Source organism: Bolinopsis microptera, chromosome 1, assembly GCF_026151205.1.
Source record: "Bolinopsis microptera isolate Bmic1 chromosome 1, MBARI_Bmic_1.0, whole genome shotgun sequence".
Taxonomy (NCBI): domain Eukaryota; kingdom Metazoa; phylum Ctenophora; class Tentaculata; order Lobata; family Bolinopsidae; genus Bolinopsis; species Bolinopsis microptera.
The window spans coordinates 359,346-373,375 of NC_087072.1; the positions used below are offsets into that span (position 1 = coordinate 359,346).

At 37.9% G+C, this 14,030-nt stretch overlaps 1 protein-coding gene across 1 annotated transcript in view; it reads left to right on the forward strand.

Annotated features, from left to right (window-relative positions):
- Positions 1 to 14,030, forward strand: part of LOC134816918 (transcription activator BRG1-like) — a 762,051-nt gene that overhangs the window by 319,725 nt on the left and 428,296 nt on the right. The gene's annotated exons all lie outside the window — the stretch shown is intronic.

The window sequence follows — 14,030 nt, forward strand, 5'->3', positions numbered from 1 at the left end:
AAGTGAAAAGTATTCGTTTTGTTGAATATTCTTCTTTGGATTATGTGGAGGTAACCTTTCTTGCAAATGCAAAAACAATCTCTTTTCAACCTTTTTTCGTTGACTTTTACTCAATGTTTCGCAACCTGTCCAAAGATCGTTTTCTTTTAACCTCAGCATGAGATCGTCACATGATAAATCACGAATGTCTTGCATCACTTTTTTTTCTGTTAGTTAATATCAATAACTTCTATTATTTTATTGTTTAACCAACCAACAACAGCATAGTTTCTACCTTTTTTAATTCTGGACACATATTCAAAAACAGCACTATTTTCGAAAATCCTAGCAGATAAATACACATCTTCTTCTGAATAGAAAAAATTTAATTTATAAGCTCTAGTTGTACAATATGTATGCACTGAAATTAATTTCATGATTCCAATTACAAATCTCCTACATTTCCACTCTGAAGCAAGAACACTACACATTTTTAGCTCAAGTAATAATTTTAACTACCAAGAAATGAGTTTGTAGATCTGGTTGAGTATTTATATAGGGAAAAAATCTAGAAATTAGTGAGTCATAAACTGTACTCCCTCTATAGAAATCCCCTCTAGAAATTAGTGAGTCATAAAGGGTAATCCCCTTCTACTTACCTCATTTACATTTTTACACCAAGCAACCAAAAAAATTATAAGTTATCAAAATGTTATACCTAAAATCACATTTGATCGATTGGCTTTGATATTCGACTCGAAATCCCATATTTATTTTGAAAGCGTTTAGTTGCCAAAAGGAAAATCTATGAAATTAACAACAAAAAGAAGAGGCATACCTAATTTATGCTTTCTCCCGTCAAAGAAAAGCGACTCCACTTTTAGATTCCAAAGCTCTTCTAACTCATTCTCTTTAGATCGCTGCGCAATTCCTCTCACCTTCTTTACTGTAAGCCGCTTGTCACACCCCATAAGCTCGTTATATTTTGGGTTCTGTTGGAGGTTGAGGTTTAGACTAAGGTTTGGGTTCTGTTGGAGGTTGAGGTTTAGACTAAGGTTTGGGTTCTGTTGGAGGTTGAGGTTCAGACTAATGTTTGGGTTCTGCTGGAGGTTGAGGTTTAGACTAAGGTTTGGGTTCTGTTGGAGGTTGAGGTTTAGACTAAGGTTTGGGTTCTGTTGGAGGTTGAAGTTCAGACGAAGGTTTGGGTTATGATGGAGGTTGAGGTTCAGACGAAGCGAATGTTTAGGTTCTGCTGGAAGTTGAGGTTCTGCTGTAGGTTCGGATGGGGATACTTTTATGAAGTAAGGTCCAGGAAACGAGCTGCGGAGCAATATCTGTTCATCCAGCTCGGCCTTTTTCTGTTAAGGTTCATAAAATTGGTCCTCTGACTGTCTTTATTGGCTCTATCTTTGGATTTCTTCGGTCTCCTGAAATATATTAAGCCACATTAGATGATACGTAAAGATTTGTTTAAGCATACCCAAAAGGATTTCTTTTATATTAATAGCTTAATAAAAATCCAACATAAAGTCTGGTGTATCGTAACAATATAAATACTAATAAAGTCTGGTGTATCTGAATAATATTAGAATTTAGAGCTAGTAAAATATTGTGTATCTGGTGTATATTAGTATATTATAGCATAGCCATTCTTTATTATGTAGTTTATATATTTAGCGTAAAAACATTGTTTGGGATTTTAATAGCTGTAATACTAATGATATCCCAGATATGACTTAATATGTGGGATGACTTGCATGCTATTGTGTCTTATTGTGATAGTGTGATCGAAAACAGCTCGATATTATTTACATCACCCACCAAATGCGATATGACTCATATCGCATTCGGTGGGTGATGTAATTATTATGAGCTATCATAAATCACATTTCTTGCACAACTCGGTCTGATTGTTGAGGAAAAGAAGAGGTTATAGATGGTAATCCAGGTAAGCCGGTTCAGATTAACACAATTGACGGTACAGAGAGGTTTTATTTAATACATATTATGCGATTATCTTAACTCCACTGATTCATCATTGAAATCAATAAAATGATAGTTTTAAACTAATTACAACACTACTATTACATTTATTGAGGATACACATAACATGAAGACTTTGTTGTAACCTTGTATGAAAAGCATTAAAGCATCAATAGCACAGCAGGCTTTCGGTTCGATCTTAAATGTGCCTTTGGTGCAGTTTCAGTGAAAATCGATAAGGATGTACTGTAATTAATTATGAAACTCTAATAGTAATATCCTGTGGTTAACGTTTTTCAGTTTCAGCCCTTTGACTTAGTAATTGATTACTAAAAACTACTTTTCTCCGTGTTTTAAGCTATTCCAATCATTTTGAGTCAAAAAGTTTTTAAAGTTTTGCTAATTAGCTAATTGATAATTATCCAATTAACTGATTATCTGACGTAAGATTGTCTTCCTGATAATATGAACACCCTCGATTAATCTGCAACCTTTAAAGATGTTCACAACTTAAGATATTCGACAAACAAGAAAAGTGGAAAAGTGGCAAAAAGTGGCCTTAAGACAAGTGGAAAAGTTTGGAAAAGTTGGTCAGCCATAAAGTGCACCTAATGGGACTCAAAAACGTCAAAAATCTTTTGTAAGCTTTGTGTGTCGGCAGATCGAATTTTTCAGACGAATCTGTCTGTACCAGTACAACTCGACAATTCACGCAACGTATTATACACTGAGAAAAATCTGGAAGTTCCTGTGATGCACACTCAAATTTTGTAACGAATGCTGAAGGAAGTGTGATTTATATGAAACTTTGCCACATTTTGGTCTATAATTCGGTGTGTCTCTAATATGATATTTGCCAAATAACTGTGGCGTGATCAGAGCCGCGCACACGTGCGAGTTAATTAAGCGAGTATCTATATCAATGGAATGTACAAATGTGTGTGGTGTGTGCGAAGCAAATTTCAGCGTAGCCGATGTAATCTATAAAAACATATGCTATGATTCCGTTTTATTACAGGATCTGGCATCTGCCGTAAATATTACTGATTTTATCAGTGACACACACTAACTATGCAATGTTACCTGTTTCTCTGATAAACTGCTCGGACAAGTATACGGCTATAGGGACTGCGAGTCGATCAGCTAAACCAATATCAATAAGGAGTACTCCTCTAAACGGAATTAAATAATGAAAGTAGAAAGTGATCGATGGAGCGGATTTTTAGAAGAACAGGAGAGTAAAAACTCAACGGTTGCCATCGTGTCTTCCGAGACTAGTGATAAAGGCGCAGATCAGCTGGCTGCTGGAGAACAGAACCATCAATTAGTGATCAAGAGATACCGGAACCAGAACCACGATATGGGTTGAGGAACAGAGCAAGTTTGCGACCTCCAGACTATTACAGTGATAACCATCATCTACAATTAGACGGGTGATTAACAATCACAAGCAATATTTCAGTAATGTCAGATAATATGGCACGGTTTCAAAACTGGGATTGGATGTTACCCAGGCCCAACCGAGCACTGTTCACCTATCAATTATAGTTGGCATAGTTCTAGCCACACTGCTAGATTACATCAGTATGAGTCAGGATGTTTATAGTATTTGTCTTTGCGAGGGGTGTCCGGGGTGGGGGGTCGTGAACTTTATTCTGACAGTAGCTGACCAACAAACTAGGACAAATCTGATATAGAGCCGATAAACTCAAGCAGGACTGGTACTGTCTGATTTGAAAGTCTTTGTGGCCGTGTAAACTGACTTGTTCTGATATGTGGACTTATGTGGGTATGGTGGTATCATTTCGAACCCATTATATGATGCATAATAGGACATCATAATAAAATTAAACCCTACAACTTTTTTTTCCTTATTGCTAATTGCTTTGGTTGTACATTCCGCAGCTATCTTATCTCTATTGATAAAACGGTATTACTGTGTGCTAACCTTGTGTACAACGTGTGTAACTGTACAAGAAGTATACAATGTCAGGCGATAACTCTAATGAACTGGCTATTGGGAACCTGCTTCTCCGTACAGGAAGTAATGAAATTGTGAAACGTGTCATTTCAGTTTTTGACCACTCTGCAAAGAGTTTAGCAAATGTCAAGTCAATATTTTTATACTTTTAATCTTGATATGTTGTGTAGGGCCGCCTTTTATGCCTTGGGCTATCGGTTAGAGAAATACTATGATGGTCATTGATTGGGATATCTAGTTTGCTTAAAAGCATTATCTAAGAGCTAAAAAAAGATTTCTGCTCTGACCTTTTGACTGATAGCACTGATGCCCTTCAATGGTTGGATTTCGTGGATAGTGAACATTCCCCAGTACAGAAGAAAGGCTTCAGATCATTTACCTACGACTTTAAGGCCCTCTATGATTCTCTAACACCACCCCTCGTCATAGAGGCCCTGAATTCCGCTATGTCATCATGCAGAGAAGATTGGTCTGAAGATTTCTGCAAATGGCTCACCAAATTGGTGGAATTGAGCCTTCGATCCTCTGCTGGGGTGTTCGATCAAAATTGGTTCATACAGCTCATCGGTACCCCTACGGGTGGATCAATATGTGTCCAAATCGCAAACATAGCAGTCTACTACCTAATGAACAAATGTGTTTATAGTAACCCAGAGCTCATGAATAAGATCGTATCAGCCAGGCGTTACATTGACGACGGAGCAGGTTTGTTTGAGGGAACTACAGATGAGTTCAAAATTTGGATTGCAGATGTTAACAAAGCACTCCTCTCCCATGGCATAATCATTGATGAATACCAAATAGAAGATCCTGGTAAATACGTATCTTTCCTTGACATAATGTTCACCTTCGATTCCTTAGGATCCCTCCAAACGGATTTGTTCATAAAGCCAACAGACTCTCGTTCAGATCTACATTTTAAAAGCTCCCACCCTAACCATATCTATTCCGGTATCGTGTACTCTCAATGCCTTAGACTCAGAAGGATCATCAACTGCCAAGAACGCCTGAAAGAATATCTCAACAACCTCAAAAAAGCCTTCCTTGCCGCATGTTACCCTAGAAAAATGATTGAGAACATCAGTATTGAGGTCCTCAACACAGCAAGATCACTGTCACGCAAAGTTCAGGCTCCTGATGACCAGACATCATTACATCTTCCAATCAGGGTCATATCTTCTTATGGTAGTGATGATGATCTGGTGTCTGTGACTAAGAAGTATGAAGAACACCTCTCAAGAACGAGGAGTTTCAGTGAAAGTGACACTGCTGAAACATCCCAAGAGACCTCCTCAACATCCGCCACGCCTAGGAAGACAATTTTCAGTTACACAAAGAAAACAGGGCCAAGCCTAAAATCTCGCCTCGTCAAATTGAAAGAACTTGCTTTAGGAGCTCAACATGGCCCAACCAGCAAATGCAATGTGCGAAGATGCAAATGTTGTGAACTTGTCAAAGGCACCCGTGAATTCAAAGTGAACGGCAAGAAGGTTAAAGCTTCCCCTGGAAACTGCCAGAGCTACAACATCATTTATCTGTTCCAATGTAGTGCCTTATCTATCTGTGGAAAGGCTTACGTCGGTCGCACAACTGATCGATCTCTACGGGTTAGGACTGGAGAACATAGGGTCAAATATTATAAACTTTTAAATGGTGATAAGGTAGATGAAACAAGTGATGAATATAGTTTGGGTTTACATTTGTTGGATCATGGTTTTAGACAAAGGGAAGATTTTAACAAAATTTTTAATGTGTCAATTATTGATAATTCTAGTCCTAAAACTTTGGATGTCCGTGAACATAAATATATTCAACTACTCCATACAAGACTTTAAAACCTTTGGGAATTAACACTATAAATCCTTATGGCCTTCCATTACTCCTAACATCTTAATTTTAACTTTATAACCGTTTTAAGAGTGTTCAGATTTTTAAAGGAATTTTGGGTTTTACTAACTTTTTACAATTTCTAGGGCTTATGTCACTGAAGATGACGCCTTGCAACATGTTTGACGATAGCCTGTAGATTGATAGTTTGATCTCAGTATTTACAACAATTCATCTAGTTTGATTGATTCAAAGGGAAACAAATTCCTCTGTATCTAAGAGCTAATTAGACGTTGATTATTATAAAATAAAGAAAGAGTACATAACCTGATGTGAAGTTGAGTCGATGAGAAGGGAGAGGTCAGGATTGGATCATGATGAATCAGCACCAAGACGGTTAAAGGGTTCCAGCTAGGGATTGGCTGAGTTACCAAAACTGTAACGAGGAAGCGTTACAATAATCTTAAATTAAGTTACACTATAATATTAGTAATGAAATATTTATAATAAGTAAATGAAAATGTTCATTAACTCCATGACTCTTTAATAAAGTTATCATCCTAGAATGTCATGACCATAATCAATCACGAGTTACAATGTATAACTTAGCTTCGTTGAGTGTTCAATCTTCAAATTTTCAACCGCTATGGAGTCCTCATGTTATAGGAGGGTACCGCTCTAGAGTCCTCATGTTATGGGATCTATAAGGGAGGGCCGCTCTACAGTCCTACTTCCGACCTTCACCGGCCTACACTGTAGAGCGGTGGACTGTAGGCCCTACAGTCCACCGCTCTACAGTCCTCATTTTAGGATTGTACCGCTCTAAAGTCCTCATGTTGTGAGATCTAAAAGGGCGGCCGCTCTAGAGTCCTACCCTGGCGATTTGACACCGCTCTACAGTCCTACTTCCGACCTTCACCGACCTACTATACAGTCCTACGCTCAACAGTCCACCGCTCAATAGTCCTACAGCCGTTCTACGGCCATGGTGAGGTGAATAATCTCCTCCAAACTAAAATTGTCCGGGGGGGCTACTGAATCAAAAATCTCTTATCCCGTGGAGCTCAGGAATTTATTGATCCCAGACTTCCGAAGCCTTATAATTGTGTTCAAATCTTTTAGTGGATTTGTGCTCGGAAATGGCAACAGGGGCTCGCCCTGTTGTCCAGGAAATTTCTTTATAAAATCTTTTTAATAAAAATTTCTGTCAACGTGTTTTGGAGCCGGTCAGTTTTACGTTTCTAAGAGGGCTGTTAGCGTGATCTGATTGGTTAGGATAAATTAGTATCGGGCTCGAGTCGACTTCCCTGATACTGCTGGTAATTGGGGCTTGCACTGGGGATGATTTAAGAAGCTTCATGGCACTCCGCTGGACTGGTGCAATATGTAATATCATAGCGTACCGTGCGGGGTTGCCAAAACATTAATTACCAGAGTGGGAGCTGGATAAGAGTGGGGCTTAAATGTAACTTTAAGTTCCATCTGGATTATTGTGGCTTAATACTATAAAGTGCCGTGATTTAATATAGATTTTCACTTGGCATAGCCGGGGCCTGGGATACTTACATGTTGGAACCGTGTGCATAGTTTTTGAACATTGATTTAGCTGACTCAGACGGGAAAAAACTGTATACAAAGGACAGTCTTGTCCTTTGGACAGTCTTGTCCCTTGAATTCAATTTGAGCTCATTGCGTTACTGCCATCAGAATGCTTGGAATGTAACGAAACGTACATTGTTGAGTTTGAAGCCGATCAGAAACCTGTTTTTCACTGTCATATGTGTTTTCGGGAATCACACAACTGTTCTGCTGTTACGAGTTTCCACGATGTTTTGACTAGTGCTACTGTTCTTTCTAGTTATGTTTGGTTGTGTATTGTGTAAATCATGCAAGGAATCAAGTATTCCTATTAAACCACGGAAATCGAAAAGCCGGCATGATAGTACTGTGAACAAATCAGATCCCGCATCTCAGCAACCCAAGGAGGATTTGATTGCGTCACAAATGTCCTCATCCGAGGAAATCACGGACCACTCCACTTTTCAATCCTGGACCCCACACGTCAACAGGATAGCTGAACGTGCAGGAAAAGTTGCTTCTTGGGTGCTAAGTGCGTTCAAAACGAGAGACAAAGCCAGCATGATGACTCTATACAAGTCTCTCGTTGGAAGTCATTTGGAGTATTGCTGTCCTCTGTGGAATTGCTCTAAGAACAAGGAAATCCAACAGCTAGAAGGGATTCAGATGGCACCCAGCACCTCAATTACTGGCAGAGATTAAAGGCCCTAGATCTGATGTCATTGCAAAGAAGAAGAGAACGGTATTTAATCATCAACATGTGGAAAGTTCTGCATTGCAAGTGCCCTAATGATATTGGTATCCAGTTCTCGGTGACTCTCAGACATGGTCAAAAAGCAGTTGTGCCCAGTATAATAGCTAAGTCCAGCAGTCAACGTGATCAAGCACTACATGACAACTTTGCAGTCACTGGACCTTGATTATGGAATGTAATCCCAACACATATGCACACCATCGAGGATCCTATGCAATTCAAAGCAGCTTTAACGAACTTTGTCAAATCATTTCCGGACGAGCCTCCACCTCCAGGATACAGCCGTCGGAATGGAAACTCCTTGCTGGATTGGAGTGGTGATAAAACAGTTTCTATACTGTCCGGGGGGTCGACTTTTTCGATGGCCCGATAGAGGATTCTATGAAGCCCAACAAAGTAACAAAGTAAGTACAAATTCGATATATTTAAAATATTCTCACCTCTTATTCAAAGATCAACAGATGTATCGATCAATATCGGCATATCCCAAGATATGATTTTTTCTCTGTTCGTCAACTGCAAAGTGGGCGTAATGTGTTAAGGGTTACAAGAATTTTTATCATAACTTATTATTGTAATCATGGTATTCACCAGGCAAACCATGTACAGTAACACCACGATTTACTGCACAGTTTGCTGTTTGAGGGAAAGACAACTTGTGCGATTAATCGTCGTGTATGATAAATCAGGGTTTTGATGTGGTTCACAAGCACTCGGCTCAAGTTGGGGGTAATTAGGGAAGCAGTGAGATATTACGAGAATATTAGAATAAGTCTACAACTCACCTTAGGGTTTCATGCTTTGAACATGTACAAATAGGTTCCAAGAGAGGTATTATACGTGTCGACCGTCATGGAGCTTCAGCAGAAAAATATAAGGTCGAACAACAATCCAGCATTATTTTTGACTGCAAGAGATACTGGTTTTTTCGTTTGAAAATTCAATTAATTAGTATATATAAATCAAGCGTTACATTTCAGCCATGCAAAATTCAAAATGACATATTTTGATATACTAATTGATGAATGGTGCTGTAATACTAATATAAGTTGCTTATTGTGTGGCCGGATGACAACTAATTAAAAATAAAAATAAACTTATTATATAATAATTAACGTTAGGGCCGTCTACCAAATTTGAATGAGAAACAATAACAAGAAATGAAACATATCAAAGAAAATCGTAATTATTTTGTTCATAACAATTCTGTCCCAACGAGCTGAGAACAAGAAAAAAGTTAAAAATTAATAGAAATTAAAATAACAATTATCCTTCGTGGACGGTAGTTGTTTCAAATATGAAGAAGGCAAAATCTCAAGAACCGACTAAGTTATTAATATTAATACAATAGTCACGTCAACAGTTTTGACCGACACTCTATAATTAATAAATAAATAATGATGTCTTTGTGGCAAAGAACAGAAACGCCACGCAGGGATTTAAAAAGTAATCGTGTGTTAAACGCTATTATAATGTGACTAAGATTTGACAGTTTAAGCCAAAACGAGGATGAGAATGCCAGACTTTCGACAAATGAAATGACCAATATCAATCTATTAAAGAAACACTTAATAACTGGTTTTCTAGGAGCGATGTGATGTACAATAACCGATCTGTATAAATAACCCCTCGCATTCTGTCGGGCCTTTTACTATGGCAATTCGTCCGGGAGTGGCTAAACATTTTAATAAATAGCTGGAATAGTGAATACTATATTTGGAATATTCGTTGAGTGTACGGGGTAGATTTATGCACCAACCAGTATGTACAGAACTTAAAACTGGACATAATTTCAGATTACCGGATCTGAAAGGACGAAAGGTCTGACCTGCTGTGATCGCTGAACAGTGAACATGACCTTATCATAAACCTGGGAACAGGGCATGGATTTGCGCCAAACTGAAGTGTTTAAAAAAATGTACATAATATGACACACCTTTTCACCCTAGAAGAGCGAACTGCTTGTACAGCGTTTTGTTAACGATACCCCTCGTAAGTCTGTTGCTATATGGCAACAGGGAAGGGCCAAGGGGAGAGGTTAGGTTGGGGTTTGGAGTGGGTCACAGTTTTACCTTAAAAGCTTGTTACACTCTTACCAGCTGCAGCTAAATTTAAACTGCTGGGTACACAAGATTTTCCTGCTGTAATTGCATAACAATACTCAAAGTTTCTCACCGCAAAGATTGGTAGTTAAACGATGGGTTTATTGTTTAAGGAATCAATCCCGTCAAGACGCCAGGTATGAATTTTTATCAATCATTGGGCGAGGAGATTATGCAAGTTAAACCAGTCACAATTGTCGATTTTAGATTTCTAAAACGTCTGACCTGTTGAACATACTGATATAATAAAACTGATTATAATTCTGGGATCAGGATAGGCATGAGTAGGTTACAGTAATGTTACGTCTACACAAACCGAACACTGTGTTTTAATATCAAAGTTTGAAATATTACGTGCCTTTTAAACTTATACAAAAACAGGTCCGACCAGTATACCTTTCAATTAACTGATATGAAATGCTTAAACAAGACCAAATCTCCTTAAATATACATTCATTCAACGTGCATTAACTATACTAGTAATTAGTATAGTATACAGTGCAGATGGCTCTAAAAGCGAAAGCTATCCTATTATAATTCATACCTAAACAGCAGCAATCAAGGATCGAAATGACTAACGGTAGATCGAGTTGATAAACAAGAATAATTCAAGCTCAAAACCATTTCGAACAATTGAGTGATAAAGGTCGATCAAATTCAGTAGTAAGGCTGGATCCAAATTAAAGCCACGGACATGTTCTCCGCAAACATTTCGTATTAGCGACACACAAATATTTAGTACAAATACGAACGGCGCGGCGCCTTATTATGGAGGGAGAATTTTTTTCTCCCTCTGGTTTGTTATTGTTTGCAAATTGACTATGACCCCCTTTATCGTCCTGACGATACAGGGGGAGCCGCGCACTCCGTGCGCGGCGGGTCATACAACGTATGACAAGCGCATTGCGGTAACTTCTGTCAAACTTCACAAATCTTACATATCTTGATAGTCTATTTGCTATTGCATGCTTGCTTCTCTCATCTGCAGGAAACTTGAAAAGAGCTCGGCCGGGCATGGGGATTGGCGTGCCAGGTAATATGAATCGAAATTAAATTAGGTCTTTTGCAATGTATTGAGAATGTAATGGCGCAGGTTGTATCTTTACTGAAAGCACTCTTATATTTTTAAATTTCTTCGAAAAAGCGCGCGCCGGGCTAGTACATTAACGATGGACAACAACTTCCTCATTCCTCCAAACGTCATGATTCGAAATTAAATCTTTTGCGATGTATTCTGTATTTAGAATCAATATATACACGTATATAAATTACTTGGAATACTTTGAAAGAGAACAAATAGCTAAAAACGCTGCCGTCTTATTTCTTCGTAAAAAGCACAATAGCTTAAGTAGCTTTTGTCAATGTGCCTCAACAGTTATTTTAAACGATTCCTAGACTATTATAGCAAGCTAAATATAGCTAAAGTTTGCTAGTTTTCATCATCAATATTGCTCTCAGTCTCACGTATCGAGCGTGCTAAATCCCTCTACAGTTGATCTTCGAGATTGTTCTAAAAGGGCCCCCGACAGTTGAAACCAACTTTAATGTATGTAGACGCTGATTCCGAATCACCCCCCATGACATAGGGTTAGAATGCTCCCCTGGCGAGATATTTGATATTGGCGAAAAACTTTCTCTTTTTTTTTTTTTTTTTTTTTTGTTGGGGACTGGCCCGTGGTACCAGCCAATGTTTACTCAAAAAATATATATAATATCAATGGTAATAAGAAATTCATCCCCGTGGGGCACATGCATAAATATAAAATGTAAAGGAAATCTCAAACTATTCAATTAAGATTCTACCGGTAAAGTATGCAATGAAGGTTTATAATTTAAAGTTTTATTTTCCAATGGTTAATAGGTAAAGATAAGAAAAGTAAAACAAGACTGAGCACTTCAAAATTTGTAGAATTTGTAACTTGATTTGAAATCGCGGCGATAAAAAAGAATGTCCTATGTTGGCAGTGTAATTGATGAGATATGCGACGTTTAGTGAGTGATGCATAAGTGTGTGCATATAATCTAAGATGTAGAGACAAGGTTATTATCGGCATTTTGGTTTATGTTACGCTTTGATTTTCTTAGTCCTGTTATACAATATAACATGAAATTAGGCCAATCGTCTTCGATGTTTTCATTTTGCTGATCGATGAGCATAGTTTTTATACAAGTTTTGTAAATGTTCAGGTTAAATAGACTAGGCGGGGATGTTGCTGCAACATTATATCGGTTTATTGCTAATAATGGACCTTTAAAAAATACTGAGTTGTTGTAAGGGTGTTGACCATACTTTTCTGACCATTGTGTAGTGAGAATAGAATCCAGGTTAGTATTAAATAATGGTGCACTTTTGGGAATTGTTTTCTTGAGAGACAATGGTACTAGATTAGGAAAGTTTTTTAATTTATGCATTAAAATGAGTGCGTTCTTTACAATGATACTGTGTACTGTCAATATTTTATGTGAATAAAAGCCAGACTTGGTACTTGCTGGGGGGATACCGTCCTTGTACCAGTAATTGACGAAACCAGGTAATACTGCTCGAAGGCCCATTTTCTGTTTTACAAAAAGCGATTCAATATGAGACTTGGCAGCAAAACCCCATACAAGGCTGCAATAATTAAGGTGTGACTGCACAAAACTTTGATAAATTTGAAGACGTGCTTCGAGAGGCAGATATTTTTTAAGTTTGTACATGACTCCTATGTATCTGGACATTTTCATTTTCATGGCAGAAATATGATGGGACCAGTTTAGTTTATCATCTATTATAACTCCTAAAAAACGGGCTTCTGTTTTTCTCTCAATTGTGACACCAGAAATTGCCACATCACGATAATTAAGATTTCTTTGTCGAGAGAAGATCATATAATTTGTTTTCTTAAGGTTGAGAGCTAAACCATTATTATCTACCCATTTAACTAAAGCATCGCTAAGAGTTATTAGTTTATCGTAAACTTCATTAAGATTTTCTCCTATCAGGAAGATGTTGGCATCATCTGCGTACATAATGAAATTTGCTATATCTGATATTTGCGGTAGGTCGTTTATGTAGATTATAAAAAGTAAAGGTCCTAATATTGACCCTTGAGGCACGCCGTATAAAATTTGGTTGGTTGAAGATTTTGACGAGCCAATTGATACAAACTGTTTCCTGTTAGTGAGATATGACTTAAACCAGTTTAAGGCTTGACCCCTTATGCCGTAATGGTCCAGCTTGCGCAAGAGTATGGAATGATCCACAAGGTCGAAAGCTTTGCTGAAGTCGATTAAAAGAAGTAAAGTTACCTGCTTTTTAGACATTGAATTAAGAATGGTGTCTTTTGCGTTGAGAAGAGCATGTTCACAAGACCTACCCGGGCGAAAACCGTATTGGTTTTCACATAGTATGCTGTATTTATCTAAAAAACTTATAACTCGGTTATGCATTAGCTTTTCAAATACTTTAGAGAAAGAAGCAAGAAGAGTGATATGACTTTATAAGGAAGTTAGTCTAATTTCTCGTTGGGGTTACTGTTAGAGTTTCAGCATATGCTTTTGTGAGGGATTGGGTATTACTTATACTATTAGGATCAGATTAGATGGTTAGGGTTTCGAATAGTCATTCAGGGCCACCTAGAGAAAGGGTTAAAAAAGTCACGTGACAGTAGAGTGATTGATCATCATCCGATGTCAACCCTTCGAGATCGTTGCTCTGAGAAGCAAGAATAATATAAACCTATACCCCAAAGCTAACCGGCGTGACCACGACAGAGTTTGCGTTTTGCTGGCACACCACGACACAACGTCAACAGTCATCCATTAAATTGAATATTTCAGCTCCTTA